This window comes from Pygoscelis adeliae, unplaced genomic scaffold (genome assembly GCF_000699105.1).
Source record: "Pygoscelis adeliae isolate BGI_AS28 unplaced genomic scaffold, ASM69910v1 Scaffold87, whole genome shotgun sequence".
NCBI classification, from domain to species: Eukaryota; Metazoa; Chordata; class Aves; order Sphenisciformes; family Spheniscidae; genus Pygoscelis; species Pygoscelis adeliae.
This window is the reverse complement of record NW_008825098.1, coordinates 142,119-156,604: the sequence shown is the minus strand read 5'-3', so window position 1 is coordinate 156,604 and position 14,486 is coordinate 142,119. Positions and strand designations below refer to the sequence as shown.

Sequence of the window (14,486 nt, the reverse complement as noted above, 5' to 3'; positions counted from 1 at the left end):
ATCCCACTGACGTTCATGGAAAAAAAATAGGACCCTTATAGTACCAAAAAAAAAAAAAAAAAAGGGTTTAAAAACTTGAGTAATAAACCAGCATAAATCAAAGATATGATTGTTCCCATTTGGGAAGACTGGTAATCAATAGAGTTTGAGTCACACGCAAAGAGAGAAGCGGGACTTACTGCTGTTTTGATGGCTCTGAGAAATAACTGGATACCAAGCAAGAAGGTACCTTTCATTTGGGAATTACACCACTACTTGGTCTAATTACTTAGAAAAATAACTCCACCAGATGTCTTGAAAGTCTCTTGTGAACTGGGTTTTATTTGTTTCAGCTCATTTATTTGCACAGAGATCAAAAGCATAAGCTTTTAATGGTACTGTGGTGCTCTCAGCTTGAAAAAGGGAAGGTGGGTGTAGGAAGAAAGGCTATAGAAAAAATCTGTATTAAACTTTGGGCCTATTCGTTTGTTTGTAAGAATTGGCTTTTCCAACAAGTTGACTGCAGCAGAAAAAATAACAAAAGATATTCTTGTTACTTAATACATCTTCAATTTTTTTCATCCGTGGGAGTCTACTGGAATGAAGAAGGACAAGCAGGAGGGCAGCTATCACGGTGTTAATTTTTTAAGCTTTTATTAACACCAGCGTTCAGAAACATGAAAATGTTTCGCTACAGGTGAAATTTTTCACTACAGCTGAAAAATTCATTCTTTTTCCTCAAAAATCTCATTGTAGAAAAACTTCATGGTGCCGTAAAGCAAATTGCATTCTACAAATGTAGAAGGCCAGTCTTGAAAACAGATGCATCTGAATATATTAGAGGACAAATGTTTTGCATAACAAACAGCAGCAATTATATGCAAACGAAACCCATATACAATTAGAGATTAACATAATCTACTGCAGTTTGGGGGGGAGGAGAGTGTCAAAAGCTGTTCACATCAGATTATTAGCACAAGAGCCACAAACCCAGTCACACTAATAGCTTGTTAAAATGAAACTGTCATCAGAACCTACATTTGTCAGTCAACCTGGTTGTTGCCAAAAGGTTGCTTAATGCATGTCACGGTTGCAGTGTTTGTGCACCTTTCTGTAAGTAGACTGAGAATCTAGGGCTCATAGCACATAGTTAGTATAGAAATGGGTAAACAGTGTATTTAATGTAGTGGTAAAATAATATCTTCTTCAAAGCAATGGAAGCTCGGAAAAATATATCCACTGCAGATGGAGCTGGAGAAAAAGTTGCAGAAGACAGTGACTGTGAGGATTCATTCTGGTGCCCAAAGAAGGAGGTATTGGCTTGGCAGCTTGCACCAGTCAGGCTGGCAAAGCCCTTTGACTCTACCCCTTTTGAGGCTATTTTGGTTTCTTTTGCTGTTTTTGGCTAGCTGGTGCAGTAGGTGTAACCTAGGGCACAGCAGTAGTGACTAAGCTGCTCAGAAGGTGGTGTAAGGATGGCAGCCCAAGCCTATGCTGCTGCTGGCTTCAGGCTTGCAATTGGAGAGGCTGGATAAATTGCCCACAAACGAGGTTAGGTCTAGCCTTTACACGGCTAACCCGGGGCTCAAAGAGATCTCGGTTACACAGTGTTTCTGCTGGGTCAGTCATGTAATCCCAGCAACTGAAAACTGGGTTCATTTTTCTTTCCTGATATTTCACCATTCTTAAGGTCTGTTCTGCCTAAATACGAAGAAGAGCACCATGCTGAGGCGGTCTTCTGCTGTCGTTTTTGAACCAGGCTTTCTCTTTCAGTTCTTTAGGTAGAAAAGCAAAGCAAAAGAAAACAAGACAAACAGGCAATAAAATATATGAGAGGAAAAAAGTAAAGGTCACCTGTGCTTTCTTTTCTAAAGGACGGGTAATCAGGAAGAAAGAGGACTAAAATACAGGTGTGACGCTAGCGGTACATCATCTTGGGATTGTAAATGATGCATGAAAGAGAGAAATAGGTTTTGATTTGCAAAAGATTATGTGTTCATGGACTTTGAACCTGTGCCTAGGAATGAAATCTATGTAGAGATGATTAACTCTTCTTATAAGGCAAATTTGTTTCTGTCATTGATAAAGCCAGAGACAACAGCACAGCTCTAGCAGTGGCACAAGAGAAGGAATGAGAGTGCAGCCGAGCTCTCATTGAAGAAAGCTGCTAGATAGAAATGTTGAATATATTAAAAAGGTTAATTTTTAAGAGAGGAAAATAAATATTTATATTTTTTCCTATGTATGTATTTTTTTTTTTCTTTGTAACAGAGAGAAGGTACAATATAAGAGTTATCGTTGTAGGCACTTTGCACTGTGGGATATTTTTAAACTGTAGGTAAAGCATTGCTGTAAAGAACTTGCACAGGGACTCTGTGGGAGTTGTTGCCTTCTGGTTGGGGAGGATGAGAACAGTAATAGTGACAGGGTGTTCTAGTACCACTTTATTTAATTAAATTATCCTGAAGAGAGAGCCTTGCAAAAAAAATTCCAATGATCGAGTCTGAGAAGCCAGAAGCTTACGTAGAAGATCATTACATTCAGTTTTTTAATCCTCAGACTCGCTGGAATTTTTCTTCTTTATGGAAAAAGCTGAGCATTTTCATAAAGAAGTCAAATGGGTGCTTTGAAAATCTTTAGTGCATATGTTTGACTCTTTCATTTCCTATGTTCGTGAAATACAAGGCAGGGCATGGTCTTTTTTATGTTTTTGCTGGAATATTTTCCCATTAATGTGGAAAAATATATGTAAAGAATAAGAACATTGTTTTTAAAAAACAAAGATGAAAGTTGTTTTGAGGGAACACATTTGATTTTATGGCTGACTGTCATAAAAGATAACAGCAACGAAAGTAAAAGGAACCCTGCAGAACTGATGCTTTTCAGGGCAAGGAAATTCCATTGTCACAGGGCAGGAAGCTCAATAGCATCAATAATTGTTAGAGCAATTTGTGCACATTTTCCAAATTACTGTACCTCTGAAAATGACTATGGCAAAATATTTTATTTTGCATGTGTGCTTTTTATGGAGAAATATTTTCAGACACACACACCGTTCTGCAGTGGTGGGAGAATTGCGGATGTATAGAAAATCAGTGTCCTGCACCCCTTCAATTTGTCCAGAGGGATTAAATGCTGTTAAATCAAACCCCACATCCCAGTGATGTACAACAGAGAAAAATCAGGACTACGGGGACCTTGTTTTTGTCTTTTCAATTTGGAGATGCATTGTAATAGTTTCTCCATGACTATTAAGGTGAAATGATCTATAAAACCCCTCTTGCCCTCTGCAATGCCAGTGGCATGTTCTTCTTCTCTCTCCTTCAAGCAAGGAGAAAACAACATTTGGGACTCTTCTAAGTGCTAATTAAATAGACATATTGGGCAATTCAGCCGGCATTATTGTTTGCCTACACTTTCTGTCTTCTTTTGCTGGAATGCATAGGGAGAGGACGGCTCAGGGAGTTTGCTGATGACCTCCTCTGTGTTCCCAAATAGCAGCAAGATGGAATAAGGACTCTTGAGCCTGGCCTGAGGCCCCAGCTAATGCAAAATGAACAGGCTTATCTGTGCAATCTCAGAGGAAAGGCATGCTGAGGGAGGCTCTGTTAAGGAGCAGTGAAGTCACCAATCTTTTTTCCCATGTCCTGCCTTCAGAAGCAGGCTCTCAGAAGACCTAAAGTCCCCCAGGAGCATCCCCGGTGCCACCCAGCCTTCAGCAAGGCGGATAGGTGGCTCCGAGGACTTTCCCTTTGGCTGCCCCTTCAACTCTCTGCCTCCCCACAAATCAATGAAAACGATAAAGTTAGAATCTGGCTCAGAGTAAGATTTTTGTCTGATTAAGAGGGTTTATTGAACTGCACTGAGGTGGGTGAATAGGCTCTTCTTTTCAGACAAAAATCTTGGACTTCTTTGTTTCAGTTTCTTTACATAGCCGCCGCTGTGATTCCCACGCTTACCTCCCACCATTACCTTTCCCCATTAATAAAGTATTTTTGGATGACTTGCAGATTTGATGAAAGGAGACTGAGCTTTTGTCGTAGGGTCAGCATTGATCTAGCAAATAGGAGGTTGTTACCTTAAGCAATGGGTTTGGCAGCCTGTGGAGGGAGAGGGTCCCCAGCTAGCTAAGTCTCTAATAGATCACCCTCTCAACAGAAAGATCAAAGATTGACGTCTGCCCTTTTGCCTTTAAAACAGCTCTTACAAGATGCTGCAGCCAAGACAGCAGTGGGGAAACCTCCACAGTGACTGTCTCTGCTCTTCTGGCACCACGTGCAGAGGCAGAAAAATCACTTGCAGCACACCGTGCTCTGTCGCTTTATCTTCCTCTCTGTGTGTACATCTCATGAAAGCTGTTTATTTTGGTGTTTGTGGCACCACGTTTTGGAAGGCTGCATTGCCCTAATGACAAAAGCTCCATCAACTTGTTTGGACCTTGTTTAATGTGGGGCTTTTGATTATACAGCAAAGATCATCATATAGCCTCTCATTTTGAGCAGTTGTGCTCGTTTGTCTTAGGTTTTTTTTTATAAATAAGAATATTGATTTATCGTTACTTTTTAAATACAGCACTTCTTTGAATACCAGTGTTGAAGAACTTAATTTGGGAGCCCAAATATGAAATTCAGGTGCTCCCTGCCCGCATGTAAGCACAGCTCAGGAGAGGAGTGCAGAGGGGTACCATTTTACTTCTTTTCTCTGACCCACAGATCTTCCTTTCCTTAATGCTCTTTTCCCTCCCTGCACATCTTCCTTCCTTAATTTCTTTTTGCTGCTGCTTTTTTTCTCTTTGCTACTGTAGCCTCCTAATTCTCTGTATTATTTTTCAAGAGTCCAAAAGATATTCAGAAAAATAGCTTTTTTCCTTAAATGTGGCCAGTTTCCCTATTAACTTCACTAAGGAGGTGACAAGTGATGCTAAATGCTGCAGTTATACTTAGCCTGCAATATTTTGACTCTCTGGGGTAGAATACCTTGGGGTTATGTCAATAAGGGTAGCCACATATCATAAATAAGGATTGTTTTCATTCCCCTGTTGTCACAAGTCATTTTATTTTCCGTTTATCATCAGATCAAATCCATTACAAACATCAAGCACCCCAATTCAAAGTAATTATTTCTCAGTAACATATTGCCAATTTTTAGCTCTGCTCCTTCAATACTCTGCTCTAATCCAACTCGTTTCAAGGAAATTTAAAAATGTGTCTGTGTATCTCTTCCCAAATGCTTCTATTAATAGTTTTGAGATGTGGGTTAGAATTGATACTACAGTCCATTTTCTTTAGTAATTCGAAGTCTGTCCCCTCTTTGGAAGGATGCTGTAAGTGAAACGCGTTTATATGTGTGGTCTGAAAGGCTGCAACTGGTGCAGAAAGGAGCAGACAACTCTATTTCTCCAAAGAACTGGAATTCTCCAGGAAAATACAGGCTGTTTACTTGCATGAAAGTATATGAACAAACCCACACTTTTTTCCTATTTGACATTTACGTTGCAGCCATTTTAGATGTCACTGGGGCCATCTTCTCTCTGCCTATCACTCCCCGTGGCCTGGCAGGCAGCTCTCCCGGGGAAGTGGAGCCCCATGCCTATGACCACTGCAAGAGAAGTTCTCTCTTCTTGCAGTTTGCGTCTTCAAAATCAGCTGCTGGGAACGTGGTCCCCAGCACGCCCAGATCAAGGCAATACCCGACAACAAAGCTGCTGCAGACATTTTTTGCAAGCAGGCAACGGTCTCCACTTTTATCTTGAGTAATTAGTGTACTTTGATAGAAAAAGAACCAGTTTGGAAACTTCAGAAGCAGCACACGCAGAGACAGAGAACCACCATTTTCTAGGATAAAATTCAAAATGGTGTTTATTTTTGTTGAAGTGAGTGGAGAAATCACTGAGGTCATTCCTGACCTAAAGAAGAGAAATAATCTTTTTATATAAACAGAATAAGAACATTGGGCCAGATATTTGCTTCTGGAGGGAAATCTGATTATAGGCAATACAAAACCACTCCTCAAACCCAGGAAGATTATCTTTTTGTATAGAAGCCTGCAAGAGACTGTGGGGTTTTTGAGTTTAGACTCCACTGAGTGTAGTATCCACCATGTATAACACACTTATAAAACATATATTAGCATATCATTAATTTCTTCTTTAATCAAACTGTTGTATGTGGGGGTTTTGTCCCTATGAGTCTTTGTAGAAGGCTGCTTCTAGCTCTTACATGTAGACACCTTCTTTACATGTTCACAGGCATTGTCACCTGCCTGTTCTGCTAATGCTGTCCTTTCCAGCATCCCCTCTTTGCCCTGTGGGGGTGTGTGCCCCGCCACCTTTACAGACAGCAGCCATGGACCTCACGAACCCTCTGCCCACATGCTTCTAAGCTGACTGAGCCGGGCTGTTCCAGCCTCAGCACTTGCTGTATCCTTCAGGGTATTCAGGGATGCTAACAGGGGGGCCCAGAGGGAGCTATTCTTCCTACAAGTTAGTCCTGCTCATGCTCTTCCTGTGGGTAATGATGGGTCCATGGGAAGGGTCATTTACCTATTCCAAATCTTCTGTGGATATCTGTGTGCAAATCACTCAACTTCTCTGTTATTTACTTCTGCAAAGTGCTTTGGGACCACAAGATAAAAGCTTTAGGATACTTACTCATTTCTTATTGCAGCATTAAGTTCCTATCTGCAGCTGTTCGCCTAATTGTCCTGAAGGTTTCCGGTGGGCTTCTACAAAAACAAATCTGAGACAGGAAATAAAGTTATTTAAAATAAGAAGAAGAGGAATATGGATGCTTAGTGCATTCATCTGAAGCGTTTGAGAATACCCCTCTGAATATTTCCGGCCTACACCTTATCTCCCTCCAAGGTTTTCCTTCATTAAACCCTTTGTTACACACTCGTAATCCCATTAATTCCCCAAAAGACATCTTCAGACATCAGTCCACCCACCACAGCTTCAGACTAGCCACAGCTTTGCACAGCAATGCTTCCTTTTTCCATCCGTGTCCCCTGGCTCCTTTGGAGCTGAACACCCTTTGTGTGGGATCTGGAGCCCCTGCGGCGAGGGTGGTCTGCTGCCTGAAAGGCCAATAAATGTCAACTTGGTCTGGAAGTGAGTCCCAAAGAATAGTCTCTGTCCTGCATCTGCTGGCCTAAATGGAAAACAACTGTTTTCTGGATACAGGAATGGCAGAAAAGAACAGCAGAGCCAAGGTCTTGTGTGCTGTCAAACAAAAGTGCTGCAGTCAGTAGCACCCCAGCAGTGCAAGGGCAGGAACACTTGCATCCTATAAATGTAGGGTTTTCAGTTAATTAAATATAAGAATGAGTAGGACTAATAGCTCTGTAGTTTCTTTGCGAAAATCCCTAAAAATATTCAGGGAAATGGAATGTCCAAATTATACCTTACTTTTTCCTTCTTGAGAACAAGTTATAGTCCGATACAGTCACTAGAAATGTAGTCTAACCCTATTTAGAGACGTTAGGGTCTTGATGAGTGTACAAGACATTTAAGTGTTGTTGTCTTGAGTCCCTTGAAGTCTGTGTAAGCTTGTATCTCAGTTACCCGAGTAGTATCTTCTACTTTTTTCTCTATTAGCTCATTAGACAGTGAAATCATTCTCTGAAGAGAGGTAGAAGAATTCCTATTGCTTAAAACTAGACTTGAGAAATCCTTCTTTTTCTGAAAAAAAGGCCATTTATATGGAACAACCATTGCACATAGATCAGATTTAGTGAGGCTTTTTTCACTATGTGGGTAGGGTACCAAATCATCGCTAACGTGTAAGGGAAGGAGAGGTGGCTGTCACTGCAGCTCTGACCCCTACAGGATCTAATTTTGTGCTGCCTTTGCGGGTTCACTGCTTGTATTCATTTTCTTATTCCCATGCATTCCTGATTCGTACATAAATGAGCAGCGTGATGTGGTAGGTACCAGCAGGACTGCCATTCACCGGCAAGGTTATATACAGCTCTTTCTCATCAGGTTTTGATGGGATGCCTTTCACAATTCCTCATAACTTCTCATCCCTCTTCATATTTTGATTGTGAGAGCAGAAAGGGAGCCTTTTGTCAGACTCTTCTGTGTCTCTTCTTCCCCCTGAATACTGATCTTTAGGCCCTCGCGTCCTCTTCTATTATTTGCTCCTAGGTTTTGATTTTAGAGAGGATCTTGGTTGCTTGATTGCTGCTTTTGGCTTCCCAGTGACTTGTATAATGATGTTTCTGTAATGAGTGCTGACACTGCACCTGGGTCAGTTGCCGTGCTCTCCTCTGAAGAGGAGTAAGGATTGCCAGGCCTGAAGAATAACGATGCCTAGAAGTGGGTCAGGCTTGCTTTGGGGTTTAGTTTTAATCCTTATGTTCTTCAACTATGGTGGAAACCAGTATTGGAATTTAGTCAGAGTGGGTACCCAGGAAAAAAAAAAATAAATGAGGCAGCCAGAATTACAAGGATACTATTGGTGGCATTTACTTACATAATGAAAAAGGTCTTTTTTCATGTGAAAGTTGCATGGATCTGCAGAGCAACTTGCTCGCATCCCTGGTGCCTTGCTGTAGCTGACGGGGATCATGACCTGTGCTGTTTCCAGAAACATGTACACACCAAATGACTTCTGTGACCACCAGGCTGCCTTTTCGCACGCCTTCCTGCGATGATTCTTTTATTCGCTACAAACTAAGAAAAATCTCCTGGCGTTCAGGAGCCGGTGTTTTGACTACTGCCCTGGCACAGCCCTGAAAACACGCTGGATGCAGGAGCAGACAGTAAATTCCCAGAGCTTCATCTCTGTCTGGTGAAAGTCACTTCACTTGACAGTGCACTGGACAAAACTGCTCTGAAAGCAGCAGCTGCTTGCCTTTTTCTTTTTTTCTTTTTAATTTTTTTTCAAGAAACCTAAGTTGGCTGTGAAATGGCATCCCTAGCATGCAGAACAACAACAGCAAAAAATGGTGCGGCTTTTACACTTCTCCCCCAACCTGCTGTTCCTGCGCATTGTGGACTAAAAAAATAGGAAAACAACTGCTGAGGAAGGCTCCTGAGTGACCCCTTGTGTCACGTTGTGACTGTCCTTGTTCCCACAATAGCTGCACCAGTCACTGAACTGTGTCATTGCATCAAGTTCACAGAAATAAGGCATTTTCACGTTGTCTCTGCTTCTCAAAACCACGCAGAGTGGGTGTGGTACATAAGTACATGTGCAGATACGTATTTTATATATACACACACATATATGTCAGTAAGTCAATAACATAAACAACTTGGTGAATATTGTTATATAAAAATTTACACACAAACCCATTTATTGTTCATTTCCCTGCCCCCCCTCCACTATGCAAAGGGAATGTAAACACGCTGTTCAAAATTCAGATGCTCTCGGTTGGCTTCCCAGATGTTTGAAGTTCAATAGATTTTTTTTTTCCTTCATAATTTCCTCGGCTTCTTCACTGAAGTGCTAAACAACCATTATTCCTTTTTGCCTGCACATTGAGATTCATCTGTAGGCTCTAAACTGCCTCAAAAGTGCTTCAATTTTGCATGAGTACTAAGCTGGAGACTGGGAAGCATTACCCACTGCTGAAGGCCCAGATCATTAGAAAGAGCATGTAAATCCTCTGAACCAGAAATAAAAAGTGCACAGATTTTCTTTGTGAAGTCTCAACTGCAGGTTTAAGTAAAACATGAACCATTGGCATGTTTTTTTTCCTGGCTCTTGGAAAAAAAAAAAAATCTTTTCTCAGCTGCACGTGCCTCAACTAAAAGAAGGGAAGATTGGGCTTTGACCCAAAAGCTGGAGCTGCTAAGAGCTCATACTCATGTTTTCCTATGCGGATGACCTCTCTTCTTCCTGCTCCCTGTAAGTAGCACCAGCCTGGCAGACAATTGCTCAGGTACCACCGCTTGGGGTTGCCTAGTGTTGGGATGGCTTGGGTCAAGATGCTTCAACTTACATTTGTTTCAGCTCCTATTCCTCAGCCTATGTGAGTTCAGAAATGGTGATGCCCATGGTTGAATGTAAATATATGCTTGTAGTGAAGTTTTCTTTGGAGTCCTGCTACACCGGAGCATGATTATTACTTTTGTACCAGGAAAAAGGAAAAAAGAAAGTGGCGACAACAGGCACATGTTGTTACATGTGGAAGAGAACAACGCGTTTTGGAGCAATTTGTGCACATTAACAAAAAATGCCGTCAACCAGAAAATAGCCTCCATTAAAAAAAAAGGGGGAGGTGTTTTTCCTTTGTCTCTGAACTGTTTACAGGCTGAGAACAAGCAATCCAATGCTGTTCTGAGGTATTAAACGGCAATAGTTCAAGGCTGATGTAAAGCAATCAACTGCCGAGGTTGGCGGGGGGAGGAGATAGCAGAGGGGCTATTTTACCTTCCCCAAGGGGACAAACCCACAGGGCTGTACTGCCCACCTCCACCACACTGGCAGGGACCAGGGCATGCGGTTTGTTTTCCACCAGCATTCAAGAACTCAGTTTTGAAATCTTCCCTGCATCTTACACAACTTGGTCCTTCAGATGTTAATGGGAAAAGAACAAAAAGGCCTTGTCGTCACTAAAAGAAAATAAAACCCAAACAGAATGCATATTCTTTAATTCCAGTTCAAAGTAAAATTCCTCTGAAGACAGCCCTTTGTAATTTTTGTGTAAGAAGTCAGTTAAAAAATAGTAGGGAAGCTGGGATTTTAGCTTTACTCGCTGCCATTAGCTGGTAATTAGATACCATATAGCTAACTGATGCAAACCAGTACAAACTTGACTTCATTAGGCTGTTGCCTTCATCTGTATTAATTTGAGTCAAGAATGTATGTTTCCTAAAGAGAAAGTTATGAAGAGAGCAAAAATAGCTGGAAGCCTTTAATTTAAATATTTAAGCTAATATTTGTGGAAAATTGTTTGTGATCTTCATGCAGTCATTTCATATCACCAGCCAGGCACAATTTACAGAAAAGCAGTATTGAGGCAAAACCAGGTGCATGCAATCACGGCGTGAAGGATTACTGGGTGTTAAAGCTGTTTGCTCTTTTAAACTATCTCTAGATAACTATCTGTCTATCTATCTTTTGTTAAGATTGCAGATACCCTATATAGAAAATAAGCTATAGGCAAAGTGTGCCGTTATGCAATCATCTCTGTCTCATTAGGATGCACAGAGTACATTTTTCTCAGCAAGAACTTCAATATTTGAAGCCATTCTTCTTGTGCATAGCCTATTCATTCATTTTTTAAACACCAAATTCCATAGCTTAAGTACTCTGATATATTTGAGCAGAATAACTCTCTTACTGTGAGGGGTCTATCTCTCCAAAAGGGTAAATAAATTTCAATTCTGACATAGCACTGATTTTATTTTTACCTTTGTAAAAAGGTTATTTCACCAAGTAAAGTGATCAGCCTTCTGCTACAGAGGCAGGTTGTTTATAGCACCTGTAATGAGCAATTAAATAAATCGCACAGGTCATTCTAGACTATCAGTAAGTAAAAAGATCATAATTCTTGGCTTTGGTCACTTAAGTTTTACCATCAGAGAACAACCTAATGACAAAGGACTGCATAATGTGGAAGCAATCTCTTTACCTTTTATTAAGTCTGTTTGCAGTTATACCACTTAGGTGTATGGTCTTGGCCATTTTCATGAAGCAAAAAATATGATGCTGATTTAAGGATTTTTTGGATGAAGCTTTGTATGAAATGTAAGACAGATGGGAACTATGAGAACTGAAAATGCTTTCATCCTTTTTGCCAAATACTGTGGAGATAATCCAGCCCCTCCTGAAATTATTGCAAAACTCCCATTTTCTTTTTTGGTATCAGGATTCTCCTTCCACCCTCATCTTGCATTAAGAAGTATTTGTACTTACGTCATCAAATCTGTCCTGACTGAGCAACATTCATAAAGTATTCCTTCACTCCTCTCCTACTCCTAATAAATCGGAAAAGGAACTTTGAGTCAGAAACCATGGACTGTTTCAGACTGGCACTAATTTATTTTAAGACTGAGCAAGCCACCACATTTTTCTCTATGTCTAGGTTGAGGATCTGAACGGGGACGCACTGTGGTTTTCTAAGTTACATGCCGTATAATTTGATTCTATAGCAGCATGTCTTGCATGGACGTGCAGAAGAATCCCCCTACCCCAGAGCTGTTTTGCTGCTGACTCCCCAAAGCCTCTTTTATGTCGTCAAAAAACACCGTCCCTGCCCTCTGTGTACCCACTGCAGAGCAGGAAGGGAGATTTGGGGGTGCATGTAATCAGGGGAATCTGTGCCTGTCTAAGCAGGGAGGGAGCCGACAGCACTGAACGTCAGGTTTGGGAGGGTGCTCTGAGTACTGATTTCAAGAAATTGAACTTGTAAAGGGTTGTAAGTTACCTGCATGAAAATGGGCTGTATTTCCATACTTATTTACAGTGGCTGCGGTACACCTGCAATCTATATGCATGTATTACAGTAATGTATTTTTCCAGACCAGTAGGTCATAAAGTTCCGTCTCCTTGAGAAATGTGTTCTATGGCGTATGTGATTACTAATTAATGAAATACCTTTTGGGCAAATGAAAGCACAAAAGCACAGAAATTGTTTGAACTTCTACTTACAGAGAAAATAAACAGATTATCCATGCAGTTTCTTAGAGTTTGTAAGTGCAGTTCAGTCTTGCAACTAAATAGCTCCTGTTTAGCATTGTGCCGGAGGGTCAAACACATGCCACTACAATACTTCCACAAAAATTGGTCTATCAAAGTCCTGAGGAATATTTTCATACATCCGGGGTATTAGTATGAAATGCTGAACATTTATGGCAGCCAAAATACATGAAAATAATTTCTTGGCAGAACGATGCCCAGTGAGGTGTAGATACTAACTCTGTGACCTGGACTGACTCCAGGCTGGATAATTACGTTCAATTAATTGATAATAATCTTCTGTTTTCAGACATTTACAGTGATCATTTCTTGTCTTGAGCGGTCAAATTCGCTTGCAGAACCTTATAAGATATTTTTGTTTCCCTCTAGAAAGAAATGAGTCTGATGATTGGCAAATCTGCTCCTATTAAAATCATTGGGAAATTTGCCAATTACTTTGGCAGGTGCAATATGGAACCCATGAGTTATTATTGCAGTTACTAATAATCCACCATAATATCATACAATTACATTACATTTGCATACATTAAAAAAGATAACATTTCTGCCTCTGAAGACCAGATAATCTACCTCACAGTTTGTACAGCCAGCTAAGTTAAGCGCTTGGGGACCATGTGAATGAAGTGTGTCTTTGCTTGACTGTGTTTCTAGGATACAGTTTATAATAAAAGACCATGTATATAAGGCAGAATTCCCTCTTCGTGCTTCCTTTTGCTCCAGGAGGGGTAGTAATTTTGTTTTGATGTATACCATCAGCCCGTGCTTCTCCCCTGTGCTCATTCGGCTGCACACATTACCAGTAGGCAGGCTCCCTCTGCCCCTGTCTCTCTCCGCCCATTAATCCCTCATTAACATGCAAATACAGAAATAAGTAAAGTTCCGGTTCCTTTCCTACTCCTTTTCAGAGCCCAAGTTGTACTAGTCCCAGAGATACATTTATTTTATTGAAATGAATAGTTGTATATGCTGTGCTACTAAATATGTAAAATTTTCACTCATGAAGAACCTATTTAATTCGTGGGACTGGGATATAATCACAGACTGATTATGCCAAACGCCCTGAGCCTTCTTGTAAGTCATCCTCCGTCCTCAACTGGACAGAAAACTATTGGGGTAAAAGGATATCTTAGACTGGTTTATTTAGTCTCCTAATGGCTACAGGGTTTTGGACCTCTCTTTAGGGAAATTCCACCAATGTAATGTCTTTTTCTGGTGCCAGGTTTAAGTAAGTGTATTAAATCTGACTGATCCATGTGTATAAATAGCCCCAGCCTTGAGCAACCTCTGTGACATCTTTTATAACCCAGCAGATCCAGATGTGTATACTCAGGACCCAGAGAGGACAGCAGATATTTTTGGTTTTGTTTTTTCCCCGAGTTTTTTTTTACTTCCCCGTACTCAAGTTGTAAAACTTCTTACATTGGTTCTCTCCTGGGAATGCTGCAGTTATTCACTGAGATCAGAAAGAAACACTTGTGCAGAAAGAGCCCAGCAACCTGGGGATGCGTTTTTAAGGATCTGTGGTTTTTTCAGTGAACAATCTTAAGATACAATTACCGTTTATTTTGGAGAATTGCTTTAAATTACTTTGATTTTCTGCATTTTCATTTTAAAGCTCCTCTCTTCACAATCTTCTTGTTGCCAGAAGTAGGGTGGTGATAATTAGACCCAATATCATCACATATCTCTCTTCACACCCAAGATCCAGATGGGCTGCAAGAGGCTACAGAAACAGTTGTCACTTTGTTGAATGCAAATCAAGTTTGGACAGTGCAAACAAATGCTTTTCCCTGTCATATTCTAGCTATTCATCACAGGGACAGTACGAGTTAGAAATGCCATATAGGTGCTCTTTAT

General features: G+C 40.7%; 1 protein-coding gene across 1 annotated transcript in view; it reads left to right on the top strand.

Moving 5' to 3' along the window:
• Nucleotides 1–14,486, top strand: part of UNC5C (unc-5 homolog C (C. elegans)) — a 100,647-nt gene that overhangs the window by 4,401 nt on the left and 81,760 nt on the right. The window lies entirely within an intron of this gene.